This window comes from Lytechinus variegatus, chromosome 8 (genome assembly GCF_018143015.1).
Source record: "Lytechinus variegatus isolate NC3 chromosome 8, Lvar_3.0, whole genome shotgun sequence".
NCBI classification, from domain to species: Eukaryota; Metazoa; Echinodermata; class Echinoidea; order Temnopleuroida; family Toxopneustidae; genus Lytechinus; species Lytechinus variegatus.
Genome location: NC_054747.1, coordinates 568,163 through 575,689, shown reverse-complemented (window position 1 = coordinate 575,689; position 7,527 = coordinate 568,163). Strand labels below are relative to the sequence as shown.

At 34.9% G+C, this 7,527-nt stretch overlaps 1 long non-coding RNA gene across 1 annotated transcript; it reads left to right on the top strand.

Annotated features, from left to right (window-relative positions):
• The first annotated feature begins 1,336 nt into the window (after window positions 1–1,336).
• LOC121420760 lies at window positions 1,337–6,962 on the top strand. Its single transcript, XR_005970824.1, has 3 exons — window positions 1,337–1,444; window positions 2,415–2,575; window positions 6,652–6,962. It is a non-coding gene; the product is annotated as an uncharacterized LOC121420760 (long non-coding RNA).
• Window positions 6,963–7,527: the final 565 nt, after the last annotated feature.

The following is a 7,527-nucleotide window of genomic DNA, read 5'->3' as shown; positions in this document are numbered from 1 at the left end:
TCTATATCTAGACTCTAGATCTAGGCCTAAGTTAGAAAGGTCTAACTTCGTAGATCTAGGCCTAGACCTCTAGATTCTACATCGAGAGATCTAAGGTCTAGATCTAATTAGATCTAGATTCTGTTTGTTTCTGTTTATAATTTTCATTTTTTAACCAATTTTTCTTTAGTAAAGATTAAAGAACATAATCAAATTAAAATCTTACATGTAAGCACAAAGACAAAACAGATATTAAACAAAGCAATGCAGGAGGCATTGTTTATTACAACTTTATAATAAAGTTTTGTGTAATTTTCGGCCATTTTCATGAAGTTTGGGACTCTACCACAGAGGGCGCCCTCCATGTTTCTAGGCTATTATTGAATTAAATCAAAGTACAAACACAAAACAGTTGAACACAGCTGCAATACATTGTGATAATTACAACTTTAAGAGACTATATACGTTTCGTGTTATTTTGACCATTTTCATGAAGTTTGGGACTCTAACACAGAGGGCACCCTTGATTGTAGAGGGCGCCCTTCATGTTTCTAAGTTATTATTTCCCTTCTGAATTACACATTGATATATTGTTTATTGGAATTGAACCAATATCGACTGAGTAAGTGATGATAAAAAAAGAATGGAATTAATCTTCTTTATCATATGTAGATACTGCGTTTTTCCATGGGGAAACCGCGCATTTGCTTCGAGTTTCCCCAAAGTATGTACATTTTTATCAATAACTAAAAAACAAAAAAACAAAAAATTGTTTGGGGGGCCTGAAATAGGCATATTTATACTCCACATCTTGATAACAAAGAGATGATAAGAAATCAAATAGTTTCGAGCGGCTTTGAAAAAAAATAAAATGCTTGATATCTCAACTTGTGCAAAATGTAGATACTGCGTTCTTCCATGGTGGGGCAGTGTTATGATTGTGCACTGGATACTTGGGAGTTCTGGGCTCCGTAACACGAAAAATAGTGATAAATCAATAATTTGAAAGAGCAATTCTGATTGGTTCCTAGTCAGTCTACGGAGCAAAATGCGCATGCAACAATGATATTGATAGGCCATTTAATTTAGCGATTAATCGCCAACGTTTGTATTACGGAGCCCTAGATTCGGTTTTCCATGTATATGCGTGATGATACAATAATTATGAAACCATTGGTTGAAAAAAGAAAATCAGCGGAGCGAGTAATGTAAATATAGGTCCCATTCTAATCGAGTTATACCAGTGTGTGGGTGTGTATTTGACCTCTGGGCATTTTCCTACAGAATCATGATAATAGCGCTACCAAGTGAAAAGACGTTTGTTAGAAATTTATCATAGGCCCTATATCAGTGCAACGAGAGTTCTGTTCGCGTGATTTTGGCAACTGACAAATAAAACTATACGGAATTAGTACGGATACAACTTGCATCTGGTCCAGAACAGTGGTTGAGTTAATTTTTTCAGGTAAGAAAGTTGACTTTTTAGGGTAAATTGTGACGGAAAAGAAGGAGGAGGATAGATGGTAGTAGATTCAGAAATAAAGGTATTATCTTTGACAATTTTAGGTATAGACGTATTCATGTATCATACGCACCTAACGCTACAAGGCAAATAAGGTTACTTGATATTCGATTAAGAATTGTCCTCTTTAGAACCAGCCGGATCAAGTACTTGTGAATGGAATATTGATTCGATCTTTACATATTCCATTATTTTGTAAAAAAAAAGAAGAAGAAAAAAAAAGATTAGGCCTATCACCACCGGAATGACATGTTCGGGCATTTTTTTGTTCAATATGGCTGTTGTGTTGGGACTCGTCGAGTTGTATTGTAAATTAGGGGCGGCGCCACTTGGGCAGTCGTGGTCACTCCTATGATTTTAAAAGTAATGGAACAGTATAGTAGAGAAGAATTACAACAAGAATAAAGGGGAGAAAGTGACGAAAGGAGAAAGAGGAGTTTTACAAAAGATAGGTCAAGGTTGTGCAACTCGAAAAAATTAATCCTATTACAACGTGATTCTTATGTCGTTCCCCGCCCCCTTCCCTTATGTAAATGTCCTGGTGCCGCCTCTGTGCACTGCATGTCCACACCAGAGAAGTGTTTATACAACACCAAGTAGTATTGAAACAGCATCGGTTTCATTCCAAACTGGGGCCCGTTGCAGAAAGAGTTGCGTTAAAACGCAAGTCAAAAAATCAATCGCAAGTAAAAAATGCTTGCTGTTGATTGGTTGAAATTCAAGTTGCGCATGATTTTTGGAGTTGCGATTGATCGCAACTCTTTCTACAACGGGCCCCTGGTGTCGTTTTCATACTTTTCTGGTGTGGACATAATCTTCCTGGCTGGTGTTAAATCAACACCGGAGTGCTTGCAGTGTGCGTAATTTACCTTTAAATTTAATTTGAATTAATTTATTTTATTTCCATGGGTAGAAAAATGTTACCAAGAACTGTCCTCGTGATGTTCGCTTGCGCTGCCGTTATTGGGATGGTGGCCGAGGTCGTCATCGCCGATGAGGTTCCATATCCGCCAGGTCGTGGAAGCGTTCTTCATCAGCTATATTCTCTCAAAGCCAAGGCTATCAGAAATGAAGGTATCACTCTACGAACATAGACATGATAGAGGGCTCATGCTTTAGCTAAATGCTAAAGTGTTGACGCCATCTACGTTTGTTGGTATCAATTCAGGAAGCTTAAATGTACACTCAGGGCTGAAAATATTTATATAAAAGATAGAGCAATATTCAAGTAGCCCCCAAAACACCCCCCCCCCAAAGTGATATAATTATAATGGATACAAAAATCTGATTAATAATAGTAAGTAAATAAAAAGTTATAGTTTTGCTAATAATTTGTAAAAACGGCTTTATAGGCCTATGATTGCATCATGAATATGTAATTAGTTTACTTATGATTTCATGTCCACACTTTCCTTTTTTCTGATCATATTGCATGAGATTATTATTTCAAATTTTTAGAATTCTCTATGTAACGACATGTCTCCCTTGTAACAAGAGGAAGTTCAACAATTATTATATTATAGTAAATCAGCAGGCAATCATATTTTATATATTTGAAGGACCAAAGTGGAATAAACATAAGTTCATACGATACAGTGCAAAACTTATGATGAGTTATGAAATTATCGACTCGCTAACTGCTTAATAACTATAGGACGTGGAAAGAGAAGTGTCACTAAAATAACGACCAATATTGAGTATTCATAACTATCTTGTTCCTCTTCCAGGTGCGTAGCCAGGGGGGGGGCGGTGGGGGCGGTTGTCCCCCCCCTAATACGTCCCCAATACGAAAAAAAGAAGGGAAAAAGAGAGGAGAAAAGGAAAAGGGAAGGGAGAAAAGGGAAGAAAGGTAGTTTTGTGTTGTTGTTTTTTTCTTTTCATTCTTTATTTTTTTCTCAAAAGAGAAACTCCTTCACTCTTGCTTTAAATTTATAAATGAATCTTGCTTCCGCGCTGCGCGCGGTTATATGACAATATTGAAGTTCTCCATTGTTTCCCCCTCCCCTTTTCTAACCTTGTTTTCCCACCTCAGCTATATGTGTTTTTTGGCAGTTTTAACAATTCAAATGTATACACTATTATAGGGCATGGAATTAGAGTAAGGTTAGGCCAGAGTATATGAAGTTATCTTTTTTTAATTGATCGCGCAATTTCATGTCGGGTCGGCTCCGCGCGGGTAAAATCTTTATATCAATTTCTGGCGTCGCCTCCACAAAGGCAACTTCTCCCGCTTTTCAGCTCAATACTAAACAATCATGATTTTGGGACAAACAGGTGCCTAATTAAAAAAAAGAGGAAGGTATAAAATTCGTGTCGTATTAAATAAAAAAAGTACAATATTTTTTATCAAATTCTACTAAACTTCATGTCATTTTCCTGCACATTGATCTCCTGTCCTGTTTTGCGCCCTCAGTTTGAAATTTTGAATGACACTTAAGTTTCTTTATAATTCAGAATGAAGCGCTACAGGATAAGTCAAAGAAATAAGGCATCCTTTTTTTATAATTTCAATGAAGGAATCACAGAAGTTTCAACTTTTGCGCACTATTTTCCTTGTAATGAAGTTCAATAATTATAAGAAATAAATTAAATTAGAGGCGATGGGGTATTAGAGATATCTGCATTTGATGAAACGTCAGCCCTTTAAAAATTTTAGAGTTTCATTGCTCTGCGCGGGGAGGAACATCTTCCTCCTGGCATATACACTTCTTCTCCTCTGTTTTGCGAGTTCAAGATATGCACTGTGTCGCTAAATTGTTTGTAATCAAATCTGATCTTTCCAAGGGAAGTATTCAATATATCTTAGATAATACATTTTTCTCGGGACCCTTTTCATGGCCAAAAAATGATAAAACGCTTTAGCTTCCGCGCTTCGTGCGGGGTTATTATATTAATTTCCTCCATTGTATTCCTTTTTTGTGCGTTCACAATTACTGTTGAAAACAAGATTCAAAATCACAATACAGTCAACTGAATTGGAGCTAATATAGGTACTAGAGACAAGGGAGACGGCTCCTTTTCATTTTAATTTATGAAACACCAAAAGCTTCGCGCGGGAGGGGGAAACTCCCCCTCCCTGCACCCACCCCCTAGGGAACGCGCTTCGCGCGCTCTGTAAGTGATGGCACGCTTCGCATGCATTTTCCGCCCCCTCCAAAATGAAATCCTCGCTACGCAGTTGCCCTTTTCCGAATTTGATGAGACTTTCGATGTTTTATAGGCCCGATTTGTTCAAATCACATTCTCGTTAGCATGGAGTCACCCAGTAAAGCATCCTTAGAATTAACTTCGTAACTTTTGAACAATAAGTAATAACAATAATAAAAAACCCGTCTTTATGCTGTCATTGCACGACCATTCTGATAATACTACTACCTCAGTCACATTTTCCCTTCGGAGGCCGTACGGTAGGTGAAAAACAGCCCTTTCATTTTTATTAAAATGACCTACATATATACTCAGCTGGTACAAGAAAGAGAAGTTGAAAGGGCTTTTTTCGACTCGCTGTACGGCCGCCGTAGAGGAAATGTGACTGAGACATTATTCGTATTTATTTTGTGAGTATTATTTCTCTCTCATTTACTTTTTTTCTCATTTGATTACATATGTCTGTATTTGTACTCTGTTATTGGTTTTGTTATCTATTTTTGAGGGGCCCACATTGTACAAGCATTGCTTTTTAGTGGGTCCCTCCATTTCCATCTTAATTTAATTTCTATTGAAAAATAGTATACTTATTTAAAACCTCCAATGTGTTGCCCAAATCGTGTAAGTTTTTTTCACAACATATGTATTATTATTTTTGTTTCTTTGCAATGGATACAAATACTTATTTTTATATATATGGTATACAATTTGTTTTTGTTTGATGGAAGTGAAATAAATAAAATTGAATTGAATTGAATTTATTTATCTATTTATATATTTATTCAGGATGACAAAATCAGTTAAAAACTGTTTTACATCATGGTCCTGACATTAAAAACATAAATACATGTAAATCAATAATATATTATAGATGAGATAAAAATCAAAGTAATATCTAAAAAAATGTGTTTAAAGTGATACAATGCAATACAAGAACATGTACAATATGTTATACAAAGAAATAAAGTAAATGTAATTAAATTTAAGTATTTAACAACCGATAAAGTATAGGATTCAGGGACGAAATGTATGAATTAATGGTTACAGAACTATATAAAAATCGGTAAAACTCAGGATAATGAAACATATTCATAAGTGAACACTGATATGACATAGAAATAAAAAGTGGTATAATTTACATTAAAGTATGAGAATACATAACAAATGTGTTTCATGTATTTATGAAGCAACTTAATTATAGATATAGAAAATGATATATAATAAATTGTAACGAATTACGACAAAGATATAGGTACTAAAAAAAAGAAAACAATTTTTGGATCGAAGTGTATTTGAACAAAATGGTAGGTAAAATGTACATGAAACTGCATATCGGGGTATGGGCTACAATTCCTTTCCTTAAATAATTAAAGCTCTCAGGTAATGCAGTACATATGAATTGCACATCAGGGTTTGGAATTAATTTCTTGTATTTAAATTCAAAATTTTCGAGTGATAATAATAACATTAATAATAACAACAACAACAATAATTATGATGTTAAATCTAAAATTATGTTACTATAGTTCGGTATCATCACTTCCCTAAGCCATCTTTGTGAATATTGTATTATTTGAAATTGAAATAAATCATAGGATTTTGTACTTTTTATTTTATTATCATTATCATTACTGTAGACATGGTAGATATCATCATTAATATCATTGTAATTATCATTACTATTAGAAATGCTATATTTTAACATTATAATTATTGTTGTTGTTATTATTAATGTTATTATTATCATTACTATTATCATGAAAAATCATTCTTGTTGTGAATGTAGTATTTCTCTATTTTATATTTTTTTATTCAGGGTGGATCCCAATGACCAAAAAAAGTTATCTAACTAGCGCCACCTATGAGGATGAGACCCAAAGCTCCGCACTAAAAATACCATCACCTTGTTAAATAACTTTTAATCTTGTTTAATTATTGCTTTTACGCAACCCATCAATTTCATTAATATCGTCTATTTTTGTATCTTTTTGTATTTTTTTCAGCTCGGAAAGATGGAGGCCTCCAATATCCGCCGTGTTACCCCAGCTGTGATTTTTAGCAAAGAAAAGGACCGCATATCACGGTGAAGCCTGGGATCGATCATTTTTTTCTTTATTTTATCGAGCATGGAGCCTGTCTGAACCAACACGCTGTACTTCCAGATGTGAAGGTCCAGGGGCGGATCCAGGATTTTTGAAAAAATAAAGGGGGGGGGATTTTCCCGAAAAAAAATGACAAGCAAAAAGAAAAAGCAAAAAGAAAACCTTACTGGTGTATGAAGTATGAGCGGCATATTCCCATTGGAAATCTAGCATGTAACTTTGAAAAAGAGGGGGGGGGGGGCACAATTGTGTAAGAAAGGCATATTTACATTAAAAATACTGACTATGACTCTCAATGGGAGGGGGGGGGCACTTCCATTCACGAGTGGATACCATGCACGACCATGAAATCTCAAGCACCCTAAACACGTAATTTCCATATTCTGAAAATGCACCCCTTAAAGGTCAAGTCCACCCACGAAAACCGTTGATTTGAATAAAAAGAGAAAAATCAAACTAGCATAATGCTGAAAATTTCATCAAATTCGGACGTAAAATAAGACAGTTATGACATTTTAAAGTTTCGCTAATATTTCACAAAACAGTGATATGCACAACTCAGTGACATGCAAATGAGACAGTCGATGTTGTCACTCACTCACTATTTCCTTTGTTTTTTATTGTTTGAATTATACAATACTTCATTTTTTTACAGATTTGACAAGAAGAAGAACTTGACTGAACCATACAGTATAAACCATTAAACCATGCTAATTCCACATTTTAAGGGAGGAATTCATCATTTTTTCACTTGATAATGAGGAGTAAATTAGAATA